The 21555-nt window shown below is 36.6% G+C and overlaps 1 protein-coding gene across 5 annotated transcripts in view; it reads left to right on the top strand.

Annotated features, from left to right (window-relative positions):
- The first annotated feature begins 1513 nt into the window (after nucleotides 1–1513).
- Nucleotides 1514–21555, top strand: part of CUNH2orf88 (chromosome unknown C2orf88 homolog) — a 63791-nt gene continuing 43749 nt past the window's right edge. The window contains exon 1 of one of the 5 annotated variants that reach the window (XM_019462273.2): nucleotides 1514–1630. The gene's annotated coding sequence lies outside the window, so the exon portion shown is untranslated. Of the gene's footprint in view, nucleotides 1631–5352; nucleotides 5458–7070; nucleotides 7179–20545; nucleotides 20564–21555 lie in introns of those variants that run through there. The other 4 variants (XM_019462295.2, XM_019462276.2, XM_019462253.2 and 1 more) reach the window with 4 other exon arrangements.

Below are 21555 nucleotides of genomic sequence, written 5' to 3'. Positions count from 1 at the left end.
TTTATGGGATTATTCCCAGTTGCTTTATCTTGTAGGAATTTGGGAGAATTATAGGTATGTATGACTTATTTTTAAATTATAATTGGTTGATTTAGTATCATTGGAAATATTTTTAAAAATTTATTCCAAACTAAATAACTAAGCATTTCCTCCAAAAGAATTTGTGACGGCTATTCCCTGCCTCCCCACCCAAAAACATCCACAAAACTTATGAGTCATCCATGGAAGGAGAATACAACATTTAGGAGCACTTCCATTAGATAAGGAATCAAAAGGATTCAAATACATTACAAATAAGACATTATTGTTTCATTTCCTTAGTATTATTATTATTATTATTTTTTGTCCATCCCTGGGTTTTCCCTTTAAAAATAAAAAGTGTCCGGGCACCTGGGTGGCTCAGTCGGTTAAGCATGTGACTCTTGATTTAGGCTACAGTCATGATCTCGTGGTTCATGAGTGCAAGGCCTGCATAGGGCTCTGTGCTGACAATGTGGAGCCTGCTTGGGATTTTCACTCTCCCTCTCTCTCTGCCCCTCCCCCATTTGTATGTTCTCTATCAAAATAAATAAAATAAAAAATAAAGAGTGTAAATTTCCTTTAAAAATATGGTTTTGGGGCGCTTGGGTGGCTCAGTCAGTTGACTGACTTTGGCTCAGGCCATGATCTCTCAGTTCGTGAGCTGGAGCCCCACTTTGGGCTCTGTGCTGACAGCTCAGAGCCAGCAGCCTGCTCTAGATTCTGTGTCTCCCTCTCTCTCTGCCCCTCCCCTGCTGGTGCTCTGTCTCTGTCTTCCTCAGAAATAAACAAACGTTAAAAATAATTTTTTAACTATGGTTTTAGAGATAAAAGAATGCACATTACCTGAAGCTCGTTTGGGGAATTACTCGTGGAAGTGCCCACAATGCTTACAGAAAGGGGGACTTTTCAAAGGGATTAGCACAAGGCCAGTGGAGGTCTTATATGGGATCTTAGGACCCAAGAAAATCCTGGAAATGAAAATCCTGGAAAAGAAGTGATGATGTACCTGTTATTTAACTGTTGATCCTATATTGAAAATAGCAGCTTAAAATACTCCAGAAATGATTTTTGTTGGTTACATGATCATGTGCCTTGTAGTGGAGGAAAGCTCTTAAGAGGCTGCCTGCTGATGAGTGAGCGTTTTTGGTTTTTGGTTTTTGGTTTTGTTTTGTTTCGTTTTTGATGGGCAGCTTGTGAGGATTTTTTTGAGAGGGGGTAGGTGGTAGGGGAGCAATGTGTGAGTTTTGATGCTCTTGAAGAACACTGTATCTGTTACAGAATCTAGGTGGGCTGCTGAACTGATAAAGTGAGTGTGGCTTGTATCAGTTCTTGTCACCAGGGAGAAGTAGTATGTGCTCAATCGTTAAAATGGTTTACTGCGTGCAAACAGATATTCTTAAAGAAGCGTTTGAGCTAAGACTGCAACCTAGTGGTGAGTTTGTTATTAGGAAAAAAGTGGCTGCACTCATTATAGGCCATTATTTGAATTCAAAGTGAAAATAACTACAAAAGAGAAGTATGCTCTTGTCCTTCATGGGAAGATTGGTCTTCGAGGAGTGTTGTCCAGGGGCTAGACATGGAGAGAGGATGACTGGAATCGGACGCCTGTGTAGGTAGCATTTTCTATCTTGTCTGAAACTTCTGCTCACTTCCCTGTTGGTCTCTTTAAAGATGAGGTAAAACCTTGCTGGGCCTGCCCTGGCTTATTTTCTCACACTAGTTGGACTCATTTCTTCTGTTTACTGGTTTAATCCGTTCCATCTTAAGGTAGACTTTGACTTGCTTTTTGTTTCTGTGATTGAAGCGATTCGAATCCTACTATTCTTGAAGCCAAGTAAATATTTCGTGTAACATGATTCTAAGTATCATTCTCATTATTCTTTGACTCAACAATAATGTTGTTTTTTTATTACAGTCTGACATAGCTTTTATTTCTTAGAAATGCTTCTTACTCATTGTATTGATTACTATTTCATATTCTATTGTATTAACATGGAAAATTGATTGACAAAGCACCACTGAGGCTTTGTTCCTGTTAAAAGGATCGCTTCTCTTCATACAAAATGTGGAATATCCGAGAACTGTCTCTGTGTAAGAATTTGAGCCTTTTAATTATTGTGTATCTTGATCTCACTTTTAAAGTCTGCTTGTATCTTAATTTCCCTCATTTTTCATCAATCTTTTTTAAGCATATACTTAAAAATTAATTTAATTGTTTTTTGATTTTCATTTACAAATCATTCTTGCTCCTTAGTATTCTAATTTTTAGTTCACTTATATTACCTTTCTTTTTATGTAGTTTTATTTTGTGCTCCTAAATGTTGGAGTATGGGAGTCTGTAGCATTGCCAAATGCAAAACTTTACCTGTGAATTTTTTTTTCTTTGTTTGCTCCTCCCAAATCTTTTTTTCTGGCAAAGCTGCTTGTTATTTGGGTATGAAATCTGGTTATTCTGTACGTAATAAAATCAGTCTTGTGCTTTCATGAAGGGTGTCAATATATACTACCATTGCCTTTCAAATTCTTTCTCCACCTCAGGTCTTCTGCATTTAATTTAAGTGCATCTTCAGAAAATGTCTTCATTCTTTCAAGTTTATGTGCTCCTAAATGTTGGAGTATGGGAGTCCGTAGCCATGCCAAATACAGATAACTCATGATTGCAAGCAAGATTCACTGCAGTAAGTTGACTGTAGGAAGCCCATCTCTGTCAGTGAAATGATGGCCTCTATAAAATTTAGAGGATTTTTTGTCTCCAGTGTCACCCTAATGAAACAGTTTTGGATTTTTGTGTGCTCTTTAAAACAACTTTCTACAAAGTACAAATTTGGACTTGATTTTAAATGCAGTGAACCAAGAAAGCTATGAAATCAACCACTCTGTAATCGATACAGAAATCAATGTTGTAATAGTAAATTATCTGAGAGAGCTTTCTCTTTTCCTAGCACTCATTTGGGATGTATCCTGGGAAATCTGTGACACAAAGATCATGGTGGCTGACATGGCAAAAGACAATTTCTACTAAAATAAAAGTTTGTGGGGCAAAATGCTTTTCTATAAATTAAAGAGCATAATATTGAGGGAACCAAAATAAATCCTTCCTCCCCCATACACTTAATTATATTTTAGAAAGAGGAGACAAATTAATGAAACAGCATGACAGTTCTGAGAGCTATAGATTTTCAACAAAATTACTTATATAATGAAGCTATGAAAAATATATGAGGAGATATTTTTGAAGGCCCTCAAAATCTTTTTAAAAACAATAATGTCTTTAATAATTCAGATTTATTAATTACTCCAGAAGTAATATATTGAAAATGAGAGTACACTGCATACTGGAAAGTATCATTATATAATTAAAATTTTATTAACAGAAAATCATGTTGTATAAATATGTGTAAAAATACTATAGTAAATCGAAAGCATCTTTGCAGTGTCCTTTTAAAACTTAATTTTTGAATAATTTCTGATTCTCATATATGAGAGAAACCCACAAAGTTTATTTTTCAGGTCTCAAAGAGCTATTTTATCTGGCATTCTAAATACATCTAAGAGAAATGCAAGGAATACTGTTTTCTTTTACATCCTTCTCTAACAACAAAAAGATATCTTTAGTTGGTGATTAATGTTATTTAAAGTCCATAATAAAAGCTCCTGGATACATACTTGTTTAAGGGCAAAATAGAGTAGGTTACAGAACTACGACTTTAGGTAAGGGAAGATGAAGCAAACAGAATTTGGCCCACAAAATCACAGATGTGGAGAGGGCCAGAGTGGTAGGAAAAAGGGGGCAGTCAGTTAAGTGTCTAACTCTTGATTTTGGCTCAGGTCATGATCTCATGATTTGTGAGATCAGGCCCTGCTTTGGGCTTTGTTCTGTCAGCACTTGGGATTCTCTCTCTCTGCCCCTCCCCTGCTCACCCTCTTTCTTTCTCTCTGTCAAAATAAACATTTTTTTTAAACAAAGAAAGAAATGACATCAGAAGAACTGTCATGCTTTTTTGTTTTGTTTTTTAACTTTGTAGGCTTAAATAGATGATAGATGGCTAGAAAGAGAATATACCTACTCACTGTCCTGAAGTTTCTGATGGATTTGTGTATTTGGCCCAGGGCATAGAGGCTTAGTGGAAGTCAGCTGGCCACATATCTCAGCAGCTTCCCTTGGCCACCAGAGCCCTTAAAAGAGGGATATACAACTTTTAATACTAGCTGCAAAAGGTAAGCCTTTTCAGATCCAGGAAGTTTTATTTTATCCTATGCTTTAAAAAAAATTTTTTTTAGTGTTTCTTATTTTTGAGAGAGAGACAGGGAGAGACAGAGAGACAGAGAGCAAGCAGGGGAGGGGCAGAGAGAGAAGAAGACACAGAATCAGAAGCAGGCTCCAGGCTTTGAGCTACCAGCACAGAGCCTGATGCGGGGCTCAAACTCACAGACCGTGAGATCATGATCTGAGCTGAAGTCAGCCGCTTAACCTACTGAGCCACCCAGGTGCCCCTATCCTGTACTTTTTGTACCAGGGACATACATTACTATTTAAGAAGAACTTGGACAACATATGCCCTCATTGGAAAAAACAACTAAGACATCTAGGACTCTCTGGTTCTCCAGCCTAACTCAGCAGCAAGCTCATTGAGAAGAAAAAGCAGAATGAATGCCCAGATCCACGAGTAGTGTCCTGAACTCCAGCTTTCTGAGGTCTCAGAAAGCCTATTTCCCCCCAAATACTCTCCTCCTTCAACCCCATATCCCTAAACCACTACCCAGAGCAATAAATTGATGGGATATAGAGACATGAATGGTGAATTTATGGATGATAAATCTTGCACAAGCTCAATACTTGCACAGGTTTGAGAGGGGTGGTAAATCTTAAAACTATCTAAATGTAGCTCTTATACTACTACAAAATAAAAATTCACGTGGAAAAAAGCACTATAAAGTTTATTCATCCCTCATGATCTGCAAGAAGATGATTCAAAATGGGGTCATTTTTTTCCTAGCAAATTGTCTCAGTCACATTTTCTCCCACCTTACCTGTTTTGATGTTTAGGTAACACTGGATGGAATAAGTCTCAGCTAGCATTTGTTTGCACTTGCTGTTCAAAGTGTGGTATGTGGACCAGTAAAATTAGTACCATGTGAGGACTTGTTAAAAATGTAGACATGTAGTCTCCATCCTATACCTACTAAATTAGAGTCTGCATTTTTAAAAGACCCCTGGGTAATTCATAGCATATTACATTTTGAGAAATGCTGCTTTATGTAACTTAGGGTGGGTTACTGAATCTTTCCCCTTCTTGTTTTCTCTTTGGTCAAATGTGTAGGAATTTTAAGACTACAAGGAACCTATTAATGAGGATTAGTGGTTTAGAGCATAGACTCTGGAACCAGCGTGGCTGAGTTTGATTCCCAACTCTGCCACTTACTGTGTGAACTTGGGTAAGTTATATAGCTGCCCTGTGTCCCAATTTCCTCATTTGAAAAATAGGTATTATGTGATGGGTATTAAGGATGGCACTTGTTGTGATGAGCACTAGGTGTTATATGTAGGTTATGCATCACTAAATTCTACTCCTGAAACCGATTTTATCAGATATGTTAACTAACTAGTATTTAAATAAAAACTTGAAATTAAAAAAAAACTTTAAAAAAAGAAAAATAGGGATTATAATCGTATGTACTTCATGAAGTTGTGAAAAATCGAATTTAACAAATGGAAGTATTTAGATTAGTGCTAACTTAGTACAGAATAGGTACATGTATCAGTTCTCATTATGACAACATTCTGGATTAACTACCATTCTAGAACATATGGAGATGCCAACTGACTAATTTTGAAAGATATTAGTGAGAGTTTTCCGTTAGTGTGTTTGGAGACTTGAGGAAAGGTTCATGGAGAAAATGGGAATCTAGAATAGCTTTAGGGGATGACGAAATTTGGGGATGATTAGAGACAAAAAGCATTTAAGGGCATTCCAGGTGAAACAGGTTTAGAGGCAGGAATAAATACTTGGAGAGGAACAGAGGAAAGCAGGGAATCATACCTACTGGGTGCCAGGAATGTTGAAGAAGGTGTGGGGTGACAAGAGTGGGAGGCTGGTTAGGCATTTGAGAGGCTAAGATTAGATCTTCTTAATTCCAGACTAAAAAATGGGAGATAGATAGATGGATAGATAGATAGATAGATAGATAGAGGCAAACAGAATAAAATGATGCAGGAAAACAATAGACAGGATGGCTTAGTGGAAGAGAGAACAAAAGAAAGACGAAGCAGGATTTGGTTATTAGACATGGAGAAAATATAGGGGAGGAGGCAATTATAGCTCCAGGATTTTAAGTCTGCGGGATGAGGAATGTGAAGGTGTTTTTAGCAAAAATGAGAATATTAGAAGCATAGGTGCTTTGAAGAAAAGCTATCTTTGTTTTTTGAAGTGTTGAGTACAAAAGATGGAAATACATCCAATAAATTATTTGGCAGATGTAGCAGAAAGAGCTCCATTTGGAAAAAGGGCCATCATACTTTTGCCTTTTATTTTTGCATTACTGAGCACATGACTGCCATCAATACAAAAGTGACACCTTAGAATTCTAGAATGATATCTTTGTTTTCTTTATATGTTTCAAATTCTCAGAATCTGTCTACTAAATATTTTTAAAGTAAGTTTAAATTAAATGAATTGCAGTATTGGTTTTTTGTGAATCAATCAGAGAACCTGAAGGACGATGAGTCTCACATCCACTATTCCATTATTCTGGTCCCTGGACAGCATTTCCACTAGCCTCAAAGGAATTAAGAACAAAGGAAATATGTAGCTCTCAGACTTTTCTAAATACTCCCAGACCTAGAAGGCAAAGATCTTAATCTTTTTGTTCAGGAAATAGACAGGCACAATTCAGTGCCGTCATCAATAATGGTGACCAGAGTCTCTTGCCTTTAATGAAACAGGAGCAGAAAAATTGATTGGGAAGTGGCATGTATCTTATCATAATACCCATCACTGGGTGAAAAGTGCATTTGTGAGCAAATCTAATACTGCCTAGCAACTGTCTCCAGGCAAAGGGGGCTTGGGAGCCAGCTGTGGTTGCCTTTCAGGAGCCACCAACCTGTCTATACACTTCACAGGATATCTGTTTGGGATTATTTGGATTCCAGTTTTAAGGTATAGTTTTTATTGGAAACTCTTAATACTAAACATTTTGCTTTTTAGTGATGGACACAATAAACCTAATATTACTCCTTTTTGTCCCTCTCTAAATATAACTACACAGATTTTTAACCATAATGGAATATGTCTGATGTCAGGAGCTTCTATATTTTAAAAGCTATTTGCCCATTCCTTTTAAGCCTGCCAGTTTCTTAAGTGGTCTAAGACCATACTCAGATAAATTTACACCCACTTCTGAGAGCATAAGATGTGGTATTATATATACATCAGAAACTTTAAACTTTTAACTCTCCCCCTGGAAAATCCATCCCTGGCCTTCTTGTGCAGACACTCCTCTCCTTCCAGAGCTGAGCATGATTTATGTTCTTGCCCCTGGCCTCTGCAGCAGGATGTAGCTCAGCTCATAGCAGTGAAGCAGGAGTCCAGAGGAACTGGGGGTTATGCCAGAATTTGATGAGGGGCAAACAGGCCATGCTAGTAATAGAAGTCTCTCCAGGGAGAAGAGTGCTCAGAAAACTTAGAGGAATACAGTAAATACCATAGACTCATCCTGGTTGAGTACTTTCTGATACACCTGAGCAGTTCACCACCATCCCCCCTCCCGCCCCCGATTCTGTCCCGGCTGGTTGTTCCCGGAGTCTGCAAAGACTTCCCAAAGTAGACACTTACGTTCAGTCAACCACACATTCATGCTTTTATCCCCATGGCTGCTGGAAAGCCTCACTCTCTTTCTGGCTCATTTTTCTCCTGCTGTCCAGTCTCTTCCCTCCATTCCACAGGATCCTCTGAGAGCCCTATCCCTTTGCAAACCTACTTCCCTCATCACATCATTATTATGATGTGAGGTTGAAACCCCAAAGATCTTACTTCATCTCCAGCCCCCTCAAACTGAGACTGCTCTTTTTCTATAACCATAACCTCATTTTTAAATTATTTTTTAAATATGAAATTTATTGTCAAATTGGTTTCCATACAACGCCCAGTGCTACCATAACCTCATTAACAAGAACCAGACTGCCTTCCTCTTTAGCTACCTACGCCGCTTCCAGGCCTTTCTTATTTATTTTCATGAGAAGCCCCTCTGCATTTGGGAGACAGTGTAACATTCAAAAGCACAGGATTTAGATGTGGGCCATGTTTTGGAATGCTGGATAGATCACCCAACTTTTCTGATCCTCTATTTCCATATCTGGAAAAAGAGGATAAGAATATCATTTCGCAAGTTTATGGAGGTTAATTCATTCTTTCTTCTCACAAACCTTTACTGATTACCACGTGCCAGGCATTTTTCAAAGTACTGAGAAAAACAGTTCCTGCCTTCATGAAGCTTGTAGTCTCATGAGACAACAGTTAAGAGTCTGTTTTGGTTTGTCTCTCTTTTTTGTTTGTTTGTTGTTTTGTTTCCTAAAGTCCACATAGGAGTGAAATCATATGATATTTGTCTTTCTCTAATTTACTTCACTTAGCATTATACTCCATAGCTCCATCCACGTTGTTGCAAATGGCAAGAATTCATTTTTTTTATGGCTGAGTAATATTTCATTGTATATATAGACCACTTCTTCTTTATCCATTCGCCTGTTGGTGGACACTTGGATTGCTTTCATATTTTGGCTCTTGTAAATAATGCTGCCATAAACAGGAAGGTGCATGTATCTTTCCAAGTTAGTGTTTTCATATTCTTTGGATAAATACCCAGTAGTGGAATTACTGGATCATATGGTAGTTCTATTTTTAACATTTGAGGAAACTCTTTAATGTTTCCTACAGGGGCCGCCCTAGTTTACCAGTCTGCATTCCCTTCACAGAGTGTTTCCTCTTCTCCACATCCTCGCCAACACTTTTTTTCTTCAGGTTTTTATTTTAGCCATTCTGACAGGTATGAGGTGGTATCTTATTGTTGTTTTGATTTGCATTTCCCTGATGATTAGTGATGTTGAGCATCTTTTCATGTGTTGGCCAACCTTATGTCTTCTTTAGAGAATTGTCTGTTCATGTCTTCTGCTGCGCATTTTTAATTGGAGTGTGTGTGTGTGTGTGTGTGTGTGTGTGTGTGTGTGTTAAGTTCTATAAGTTCTTTATATATTTTGGATACTAACCCTTTATCAGATATGTCATTTGCAAATACCTTCTCCCATATAATGGGTTGTCTTTTAGTTTCATTGATTGTTTCCTTCACTGTGAAGAAGCTTTTTGTTTTGATGTAGTCCTAATAGTTTATGTTTTCTTTTGTTTCCCTTGCATCAGGAGACCTATCTAGAAAAAAATGTTGCTGTTGCCAATGTCAGAAAAATTACTGTCTGTGCTCTCTTCTAGGATTTTTATGGTTTCAGGTCTCACATTTAGGTCTTTAATCCACTTTAAGTTTATTTTTGTATATAGTGTAAGAAAATGGCCCAGTTTCATTCTTTTGTATATAGCTGTTTAGTTTTCCCAGAACCATTTATTTAAGAGACTGTCTTTTACCTCTTGTGTATTCTTACCTCCTTAATCTAAGATTATTTGACTATATAAATATGGGTTTATTTCTGGGCTGTCTATTCTGTCCTGTTGATCTAGGTGTCTATTTTTGTGCTGGTACCATACTGTTGTGATTACCACAGCTTTGTAGTATAACTTAAAATCTGGGATTGTGATTCCTCCAGTTTGGGGTTTTTTTTTTCTTTCCAAGATTGCTTTGGTTATTGGGGGTCTTTTGTGGTTCCATACAAATTTTAGAATTGTTTGTTCTAGTTCTATGAAAAATTCTGTTGGTATTTTGATAGGGATTACATTAAATCTGTAGATTGCTTTGGGTAGTATGGATATTTTAACAGTATTTGTTCTCCCAGTCCATGAGCATGAAATGTCTTGCCATTTGTTTGTGTCATCTCTATCCTCTTTCATCAGTGTTTTATAGTTTTCAGAGTACAGGTCTTTCATCTCTTTGGTTAAGCTTATTCTTAGGTATTTTATTATTTGGGTGCAAATGTAAATGGGATTGTTTGCCCAATTTCTCTTGCTGCTGCTTCATTATTAGTGTATAGAAATGCAGTGGATTTCTGTACATCAGTTTTGTGTCCTGCAATCTTACTGAATTCAATGATCAGTTCTAGTAGTTTTTTGGTGGGGTCTTTAGGGTTTTCCACATATAGTATCATGTCACCTTCAAATAATAAAAATTTTACTTTTTCTGTACCAATTTAGATGCCTTTTATTCCTTTCTCTTGTCTGATTGTTGTGGCTAGGATTCTCAGTTCTATGTTGAATAAAAGTGGTAAGAGTAGACATCTGGCCTCAGGGAGAGTTTTCAGTTTTTCACCATTGAGTATGATGTAAGCTGTGGGTTTTTCATATATGGCCTTTATTATGTTGAGGTATGTTCCCTCTAAAGTGACTTTGTTGAGGGTTTTTATCATGAATGGATGTTGTCCTTTGCCAAATGCTTTTTTCTCCATCTATTGAAATAATCATATGGTTTTCATCCTTTCTTTTGTTTATGTGCTATATCACATTGATTGATTTGTGAATATTGAACCACCTTTGCATCCCAGGAATAAATTCCACTTGATCGTGGTGAAAGACTTCTTTAATGTATTGTTGGATTTGGTTTGCTAATATTTTGGTGAGGATTTTTGCATCTATGTTCATCAGAAATATTGGTCTGTAATTCTCTTTTTTTGTAGTGTCTTTATTTGGTTTTGGTGTCAGGGTAATGCTGACCTCATATAATGAATTTGGAAGCTTTCTTTCCTCTTCTATTTTTTGGAATAGTTTAAGAAAACTAGGTATTAACTCTTTATTTTTATTTAAATGTTTTTAGTAGGCTCCACAGCCAACATGGGGCTTGAACTGACAACCCTGAAATCATGGTATACCAACTGAAATAGCCGGGTGCACCCCTAACTCTTCTTTAAATATTTGGGTGTATTCACCTGTGAAGCTCTCTGGTCCTGGACTTTTGTTTGTTGAGAGTTTTATGATTACTGATTCAATTTAATTGCTGGTAATCAGTCTGTTCAAATTTTCTACTTCTTCCTGATTCAGTTTTGGGAGGTTATATGTTTCTAGAAATTTATCCATTTCTTTTCAGTTGTCCAATATGTTGGCATATAATTTTTAATAATATTCTTTTATAATCCTTTGTATTTCTGTGGCATCCATTGTTATTTCTCCTCTTTCATCTCTGATTTTGTTCATTTGAGTTTTTTCTCTCTCTTTCTATTTTTTTGATTCATCTGATTAAAGGTTTATCAATTTATTGACTTATACAAACCAGCGCCTGGTGTTATTGATCTCTTGCATTGTTCTTTTTAAGATTTTATGTCATTTGTTTTTGCTCTAATCTTTATGATTTCGTTCCTTCTACTGGTTTGAGTTTTGTTTGTTTTTCTTTTTCTAGCTCCTTTAGGTGTAAAGTTAAGTTGTTCATTTGAGATCTTTCTTGCTTCTTGAGGTAGGCCTGTGTTGCTATGAACTTCACTTTTAGAACAAATTTTGCTGCATCCCAAAGATTTTGGATTTTTGTGTTTTCATTTTCATTTGCCTCCATGTATATTTTGATTCCTTGGTTGACCCATTCATTGTTTAGTAGCATATTATTTAAACTCCATGTATTTGTGCTCTCTCCAGATTCTTTTTTATGGTTGATTTCTAGATTCATAGCATTGTGTTCAGAAAAGATGCATGGTATGACTTTCATCTTTTTGACTTTATTGAGACTTATTTTTGGCCTCATATGTGATCTATTGTGGAGAATGTTACATATGAGCTTGAAAAGAATGTGTATTCTGTTTTAGGATGGAATGTTCTGGATATATCTGTTAGATCCCTCTGGTCCAATGTGTCATTCAAAGCCTGTTTCCTTGTTGATTTTCTGTTTAGCTGATCTATCAATTGATGTAAGTGGGGTGTTAAAGTTGCATACTTGTATTGTGTTACTACTATTGATTATTTATGCTTGTTATTAACTACTTTATGTTTTTGGGTTCTTTCATGTTGGGTGCATAAATATTTGCAATTGTTATATATTCTTTTTTTTAATGTTTATTTGTTTTTGAGAGAAAGAGAGAGAGAGACAGAGACAGAATGTGAGTAGGCAAGGGGCAGAGAGAGAGTGAGATAGAATTTGAAACATGCTCCAGGCTCCAAGCTGTCAGCACAGAGTCTGACATGCAGCTTGAACCCATGGACTGTGAGATCATGATCTGAGCCGAAGCTGGACGCTTAACTGACTGAACCTCCCAGGTGCCCCTATATTCTTTTTTTTAAGTTTATTTGTTTTTTAAGTTCATTTATTTGGGGGGGGGCAAAGAGAGAGGGAGAGAGAGAATCCCAAGTAGGCTCTACACCATCAGTGTAGAGCCCAATGTGGGGCTTGATTTCATGAACCATGAGATCATGAATTGAGCTGAAGCCAAGAGTCAGACACTTAAGGGATCGAGCCACCCAGGTACCCTGTTATATATTCTTGTTGGATTGTTCCCTTTATAATTATGTAGTGTCCTTCTTTGTCTCTTGTTACAGTCTTTGTTTTAAAGTCTATTTTGTCCAATATAAGTATTGCTACCCCAGCTTTCTTTTCACATCCATTTGTATGAAAAACGCTTCACCATCCCTTGGCTTTCAATCTGCTTGTATCTTAGGTCTGAAATGAGTCTCTTGTAGGCAGAATATGGATGGGTCTTGCCCTTTTATCCTTCTGTGCCCTTATATCTTTTGACTGGAGTATTTAGTCTATTTACATTCAAAGTAATTATTGACAGGTGTGTGCTTACTGCCATTTTGTTTCATATTTTGTGGTTGTTTTTGTAGTTCTTCTCTTTTCCTTTCTTCTCTTGCTCTCTCCTCTCACAGTTGGCTTTCTGTAGTGATATACTTGATATACTTTCTGTAGTGATATACTTTCTCTTTACTTTTTGCATATCTATGACTGGTTTTTGATTTGTGGTTACCATTTGGTTTGTTTATAACATCTTATGCATATGGAAATCTGTATTAAGTTGATGGTCACTTTAAGTTTGAACCCATTCTTTACTCCTCTACTCTCCATGTTTTAGGTATACAGTGTCCTACTTTACAAACTTATTTTGTGATTTCCTTGACTGATTTTTATAGATATACTTATTTTTTACTTCTTTAGTGCTTCCTACTTTTTTTACTCCTACTTATGGTCTTTCTTTTCTACTCAAAGAGTCCTCTTTAACATATCCTGTAGGGCCGGTTTAGTGATCATGAATTCCTTTAACTTTTGTTTGTCTGGGAAACTCTTTATCTCTCCTTCTATTCTGAATGAAGGCCTTGCTGGATAGAGTATTCTTGGCTGCAGGGTTTTTTTCCTTTTAGCACTTTGTATATATCATGCCACTCCCTTCTGGCTTGCAAAATTTCTGCTGAAAAAATCCACTGGTAGCCTTATGAAGTTTCTCTTGTATGCAACTGTTTTCTTTTTCTTGTTGTTTTTAAAATTCTCTTTTAATCACTACTTTTTGCCATTTTAATTACCATGTGTCTTGGTGTGGACCCCTTTGGGTTGATTTTGTTGGGGCCTCTCTGTGCCTCCTGGATCTGGATTTCTGTCTTCTTTCCCATATTCAGGAAGTTTCCAGCTATTATTTCTTCAAATAAATGTTCTGCCCCCTTCTCTCTCCTTCTTCTGGAATCCCTATCATGTGAATGTTATTACGCCTGATGGCCTATTATCATTTCTAGTCTATTTCATTTCATTTCAAGTCTATTTTCATTTTTTTTTTGCTCTTACCTGTTCAGCTTGATTATTTTCCATTAGTCTGTCCTCCAGTTTGCTGATCCATTCTTCTGCTCTCTATCTATTGTATTTTTTATTTGATTTATTGAGTTCTTCATCTCTGAGTGATTCTTTTTTATGTTTTCTATCCCTTTGTTAAGGGTCTCACTGAGGTTTTTCACCCTTTTCTCAAATCTGGGAATATCTTTATGACCACTCTGAGGTTAGTAAACAAATTACCCTCCTATATACCCTAGGCATTTTTTAAACTGCTGCTTCTATGCTGTGTCTCTGAGGGGCTGTTTGTTGTGCTGTCTCTTTAAGGGAGGGAACTGAGTTTTCTCTGACCTTTCTGGCTCTCCCAAAGCCAAGTGGTTGATTTTTAAAGTTCTAGGTTTTAAGTCTCGCTGATTATAAGAACTCATGAAATCTGGCCCCTCTGGTGTTCAAAGCCAAATGTTGTGGGGATTCGTCTTTCCCATGTGGGTACACCAGGGTGAGAATCTGTTTCTCTCCCCTCTCTGTGCTATTGGCTCCTTCCCTCCTGCAGACACTCCTGTAGGTCTCTTTAGCTCTGGATCACATCTCTGCCCTTCCTACCTTCTTCAATGCAGCCTCTTCCCTATACTTAGCTGTGAAGAGTTTGTTCTGCCGGCCTTCAGGGTGTTTTCTGGTTTATTTACACTAATGTGAATGCTATCTAGTTGTATCCATGGGACAAGGCAAACTTAGGGTCCTCCTACTGTACCATCTTCCTCAGAAGTCTACATTTATAATCGCAAATGCATAGTAATTTAAATTACTTTAGCATGTTTTAATATCTGGTAAGGATAGTAGCCTTATTGTTCTTTATCAGAATTTTCTGGGCTATTTTTCTTGGTTCATGTGTTTTTTTTCATGAGAACTTTAAAATTGGTTTATCTAGTTCCAGAAAATCACCTGTATTTTTATTATAATTGTTCCTTGGTAATTTATAAATGTAACATACTGCCTTGTGATATTGAATCTTCCTATCAAAGAACACAGTATGTCTTTGCATTTGTTCAGATTAACTTTTATATCCTTTGTATTAGAACAATTCTCCTTTAGTTCTGCATATTTCTTAGTAGGTCTTGATTATTTTGAATTTTATTGTTATTGAAATGGGATTTACTTGTCTATTATTTTTAAGTCAAATTTGTATGTATTTATATTAATTCTGTATGTTACTCAATTTCTCTTTATTAATAAATTTATATTCTGCTTGATGCCAGCAGACTAGGTCTGAGGACCATCCAAGAGGGTCCTTGGCTTCACACAGGAAGGAAATCAAATGTGAGCCAGCTGGAGGTGAAAGCAGAGTTTACTGAAGATATAGAGAGAGTAGATATGAGACAGAGTGAGTGTCTGAGAGACTCAGAAAGGAAAGGAGGGAGTCTCATCTTTGGGATCAGGGTTTGTTTGGTTTTTGTTTTGTGTTTTTTTGTGGGTTTTTTTGGCTTTTTTGTTTTTTTGTTTTTGTTTTTGTTTTTGTTTTGTTTTGGTTTGGTTTTTTTTGAGGATGGAGTTCTCATGTATGCGTACATGTACAAGCATTCAGGAACCAGTTAGAACAAAGAGCCCAGGTGTCATTCCTTGGAGTCAGGGGGTCTTGGCGTTGAGATGCCTAGCACTGATAGTCTGGAATGTGCATTTGATAGCTCCCTCTAGTCATTCTCATCTGGTCCTTCTTTAGATGTATTTATCCTAGAGAACCATTAACTCCTTGTCCCTTACAAGGAGGATATATGCTCTTTACAAGACATGTGTAAGGTGGGGTGGGGGTGCAGGTCCTAGCAAAAACAGAAGCAGGAAAAAGGAGCAAAAGGCAGATTTTTATGGAGTCCTTTAGTTTCCCTGTCTTGTTGTTACCTTGCTGAATTGTTTGTCATCATTTTCATTTGCTATCTCTTGGATTTTCCAGGTGTACAATCATACTATCTACAAATATGTAGTTTTTATTTTTCCAACTGTTACACCTTTAATTATCTGTGGTATTGGAGTTATTGGACAATCAATTAGACAATATGAAGTAGTAGTGGTGATTGTGGACATCTTTGTCTATTTCTTGACTTTGTGAGAAACATCTCCAGTGTTTCTCCATTAGGAAATATGCTAGCCTTAGGGCTGATATAAAATATGTATAAGCATATAAAGAAGTTTTCATCAACTCTTATTTTGAGCTCTTTTTAAAGAATCTAGAGTAGATTTGATTTTTATCAAATACCTTTTCAACAGCTATGTACATGAACAGAATTTTTCTCCATGTATACTTTAATATGTTATAACACATTAATATATTTTGTACTGTTGAGCCATTCTTGTGCAAGTGGTGGGGAGGAAACCCATTTGATTATGATCCATTATTCTCTTAATGTTTGTTAATAATTTATTATCTTTTTCAATTGATATTCAACAGTAAAATTGATCATCTTTTTTTGCAATTTATCAGGTTTTAGTATCAAAGTCATAATTTATAAAATAATCTGGAAGTTTTCATTTTTCTAATATCTGGGACAGTTCAAGTAGCATTAGAATTACCTATCTCTAAAGATTCCTTTGTGAGACAAGACAATGGTACTTTTTAGGGGTGGAATACACATTTGCAACATACAAAAGCAACAATTAGTTTGCAACCACTTCTTTAGGCTTTTCCTCAATTCTAACACACAATTTTAGTATTAGTGTTTAACCTTGGTATTCTTAACTATACTTATGCTACTACAACCTAATTCATCTATTTCAATGGAAATTGAGCTCTGAAGAATTTCCAAATCTGGGGTTTTAGTTGATTACATTTTTCTGAAACATTATCCATCTTATCCAGGTTTATTTACTTTCTAGAGTTGTATGCAGTAACTTCTTAATCCTCTTTGTTTCTGTGATTATTTCCATCTCTTCATATCTTTTTTTTTTAACCGTTTGATCTATTTTGGATTGGAAAGTATATTAAAGTGTTCTATTTTTAGTGCGTTTCTGTTTCTCCTTGTATATTCTATAGCTTTTACTTCATGAGAGTTATTGCTAAGTTATTTGGTACATAGATATTCATATCATATCTTCCTTGTCAATTCTTCCCTTTAGCATTGAGGTCTTTTAAAATTGCTTTTTGATTTGGATTATATATTCATATATATCAAAACCATGGTCCATACTTTCTTTTTGTTCGTATTTGCTCATCCTTTTTAAAAAATGTTTTTATTTATTTATTTTGAGGGGGATAGAGAGAGGATCCCAAGCAGGCTCCATTCTGTCAGTGCAGAACCCCACGTGGTGCTTGATCTCATGAACCATGAGATCATGACCTGAGCCAAAATCAAGAGTCAAATCCTTAACCAACTGAACTACCTGGGCACCCCTCATCCTTTTATTTTTATCTTTACTGAATTGCATTGCCTTAGGAGTATATTTTGTTTAGGGATGAGTTTTGCTTTACAATAGCAGTAGGACTTGTATCATGCACACAAACCTCAAAAGTCACATTTCCTTATGTTCCACTGGCCAAAGCAAGTTATACAGTTGAGTCTGGATTTAAGGGGTGGAGAAATAAACTCCACTCTCAGGGAGAAGTTGTAAAATACTGTGGCGATTTGAGCAGAGACAGTCCACTCCAGGCAACAAGATAGACTGCCCATGTGGGAGCTAATGAGGAATGGAGAAGAGATATATACCTGCAGGCAGATCTCCCACCTGAGACCCTTTTTCCAAGGCTTATTTAAGAATCCATACAAGTATTATAAGAGAAAGCCAGCATTTGAACATGTTCACAGTTCATTGATGGACACTCAGTGTTAGTCACAGAAGCAGAGACTCACAACACTGTAATTTGCCCCAGTCCAGGAAAGAGACATTTTTCTTTCTTCTCTCTACAAATACAGAACAGCTAGAAAGAGGCTGAGGCAGTTTCTGGGAGCCAGAGCCTTGTCTGTCCTTCTCACTCCAAGCTGATAGAGCCATAGTTTTAACCTAAGTTAAGGGAGGATGGGAGAAAAACTAAACAATCCAAATTATGTATTTCTGATAACTGGAAATGACTGAATGACTGTAGAATCAGGCCAAGATCATTGAAGGAGACTCTCCACAACAGAAAAGAGAAATTTAACAGAGCACAGAGAAGAGATTGAGGAAAAGAAACAAGAAGGAGAGATGGAAAACGAAGGAGAAAATGTGGCATAACTAATAAAGCAAGGTCCTCAAGGAAATCGAAAGGGTTGGCTGGAGTTAATATAGCCTGGTCTTCAATAGGAAGAAACAAATTTCATCCTCCAAGAATGGAGGAAAAGCTGTTAAGAATGGGTATGAATACAGGTGATTATGCATACAGGAGTCTGGAAAGCTGATAACCTCAATTCTCTTAATGAAGTAGGAAGTGAGGATGTCTGATGAGAATAAGGACAGCTTGAACAGTGAGGAAAATTTATAATGTTCATTGAAATACTGGGGTCAGAATTGACATAAGGTGGTAAACAAAAGTAAATTACCTTCTTTCTCTGCTGGCAACAAGTTATAAAAGAGAAAAAAAACCCAAAAGGCCATCTAAAAAAAAAAAATAAAATGTTATATAAAGGCACCAAGGGGTGCCTGGGTGGCTCAGTCAGTTGAGCATCCAACTTTGGCTCAGGTCATGATCTCGTTGTCTGTGAGTTCGACCCCGTGTAGGGCTCTGTGCTGACAGCTCGGAGCCTGGAGCCTGCTTCGGATTCTGTGTCTCCCTCTCTCTCTGCCCCTTCCCCGCTCATGCTCTGTCTCTCTCTCTCTGTTTAAAAATAAATAAACATTTAAAAAATTTTTTTAATTAAAAAAAGACATCAAACAATATGTCTTTAGATAGAAAGATACAATATGAAAAAACCATGAATTCTCCCCAAATTAAGGAAATGTAATATAATTGTAATTTAAATTTGACTAATATTTGGGAGGAATTGGCTAAAGTGATCTTAAAGTTTATGTGAGATAATACATGAATATAAGACTCATGAGGAATGATTAGCCTTACAAGATTAAAACATATCACAACCTCCTTATATTGGCTTCGGTTTGGGCTTAGTAAGAGACAAGTCAGAGGACAGAATAGAGAGAGCTCAGAAATAGATTCCAGTACATGTGGGTATTTGATATGTAACAAAAATGGTATTTCAGTTAAAAGGGATAAGATGGGTTATTTTTAAAATGGTGCTGACCTAACAGTGTATTCATCTGGAAAAGAGTATTTCAAGAAGTTCCAGGTTGATTAAAGAAAAGAAGGAAAAAATAATAGGTTTCATATGCAAGAAATATTCCTCAAGTTGTTGATTAACTGAGATAGGACTTAGAAGCTATGAAAGAAAATACACACATAATTTAAAAATTTAATCCATTTAAAAAGGATTAAACATCAACCAAAAGGAAGTGAACGTTGTGCTTCAACATAAACTTAACTTTAAAAAAAGAAGCAATGGAGGTTCCTGGGTGGCTCAGTTGGTTGAGCATCTGACTCTTGATTTCGGCTCAGGTCATAATCCCAGGATCATGGGCTCAAGCCCTGAGTTGGGCTCTGTGCTGAGTGGGGAGCCTACTTAAGATTCTCTTTTATTTTTTTTTAATTTTTTTTTTCAACGTTTTTTATTTATTTTTGGGACAGAGAGAGACAGAGCATGAACGGGGGAGGGTCAGAGAGAGAGGGAGACACAGAATCTGAAACAGGCTCCAGGCTCCGAGCCATCAGCCCAGAGCCTGACGCAGGGCTCGAACTCAGGGACCGCGAGATCGTGACCTGGCTGAAGTCGGACGCTTAACCGACTGTGCCACCCAGGCGCCCCAAGATTCTCTTTTTATCCCTTGGTCCCTTTCCCCCACTTGTGCTCTCTCTGTCTCTAAAATAAATAAATAAATCAGGGTGCTTGGGTGTATCAGTTGGTTGAGCATTGGACTCTTGATTTGGGCTCAGTTCGTGATCCCAGCATTGTGGGATAGAGCCCCAAGAGCCTCATGTTGGGCTCCATGCTGAGCGTGAAGCCTTCTTAATATTCTCTCTCTCCCTCTGCCCTCTCCCCTTCTTGTGCTCTCTCTCTCTTTAAAAATAATTAATTAATTAATTTAAAAAAGAAAGAAAAACCAAATAAATTTCAATAATAATAATAATAATAAAATTAAAAAGGAAATCATAACTTAGGGAAATGACCTGAAATACATGATAGAGGTTTAAGCTATATAAAAAGTGCTTACAAATGTATAAAAACACAACTAGCCAAAAAGAAAAAACCGGCAAATGAGATTGGGAGAAAGCAAATCCAAGAGGTCACTAAACATGAACTCATGCCCAACTTTGCTAGGAGTTAGGGAAATGCAAATAAAATAACATCAATATATTACTGCATAGCCATTAGATGAGCAAAAGTGAAAAGGGGAAGTACCTCTTGCTGAAGACATTCAGGGAAAGGGTACTTTCTTGTATGTGGAAATGGTAACTGTTTCAGCCTTTTTAAAAAGAAATATGACTTAGCCATTGAAATTAATAATATATTTATCTCTCCCACTCTTAGGATCCTGTCCCATGGAAATAAAATCACTGCTAGATGAGATCTACATACAATTATGTGTGTTGTAGCACTGTTTGTAATAGTCAAAGACTGAAAACAAAGTAAATGCCCCTCAGTTGGTGAGTGACTAATGATGGCACCCCCACATCATGTAGTATTATGCAGCCATTAAAAGAGGTAAATAAGGTTCTTAAGAAGCATGTGCCCTGAGCTAGGAACTCATTTGGTCCTTACAACAACTTAGTAGGTGGTGGTAATTTTATAGGTAAGAAAACTAAATCACAATTTTTTAAGTCACCCAAGGCCTCACACATCTGTATTCAAAATTACTATATTTTTTCCTTATGCCAAGATCACCTCCAACATTAAACAGTTACTTGGAGAAATTTTCATAACACTGTGTAGTACAAAAATATTAACATAGAGAAGCATATATAATGAGATATTATTATTATAAAAACAAATGACCACCTAAATTTTGTTCACATACACATACACATGCACACACACATACCACACAGCATGCTATATATCTAGAATATATTTGTATACTAGAAAAAGTAAGAACCGCTACACATGAGGTTGTTAACCTTATTTCTTATGGAAGAAGCATATTTACTATTCATAGTAAAAAAATTATGTAAGCTGTAATCCCAAGAGCTATTTATGAAAGAATGACTTTCTGAGGGGAAGAGTGGATTCTACATGAGTTTTACGTTCACCTTGTTTTTTTTATTTTTTAATTGTATATATATTTTATTTTATTTATTTATTTATTTATTTATTTTCTCAATATATGAAATTTATTGTCAAATTGGTTTCCATACAACACCCAGTGCTCATCCCAAAAGGTGCCCTCCTCAATACCCATCACCCACCCTCCCCTCCCTCCCACCCCCCATCAACCCTCAGTTTAATTGTATATATTTTTTAATTAGAATGCCTGATTGAGGGAAGAGAAAGCTATATTCATTGGGGGGGGGGGAATCTAAGTTAATGGGGATATAGTAATAATGCATCTATAAAGCCACCTGAAGATTATTTCCACACATCTCTAGAACTTAAAAAGTTAATGCTAACAAGAGAAAGTATAGTGATAGTATACAAGACT

This window comes from Panthera pardus, unplaced genomic scaffold, assembly GCF_024362965.1.
Source record: "Panthera pardus isolate Hobbes unplaced genomic scaffold, ASM2436296v1 HiC_scaffold_10, whole genome shotgun sequence".
NCBI classification, from domain to species: Eukaryota; Metazoa; Chordata; class Mammalia; order Carnivora; family Felidae; genus Panthera; species Panthera pardus.
This window is presented reverse-complemented; position numbering and strand designations above follow the sequence as displayed.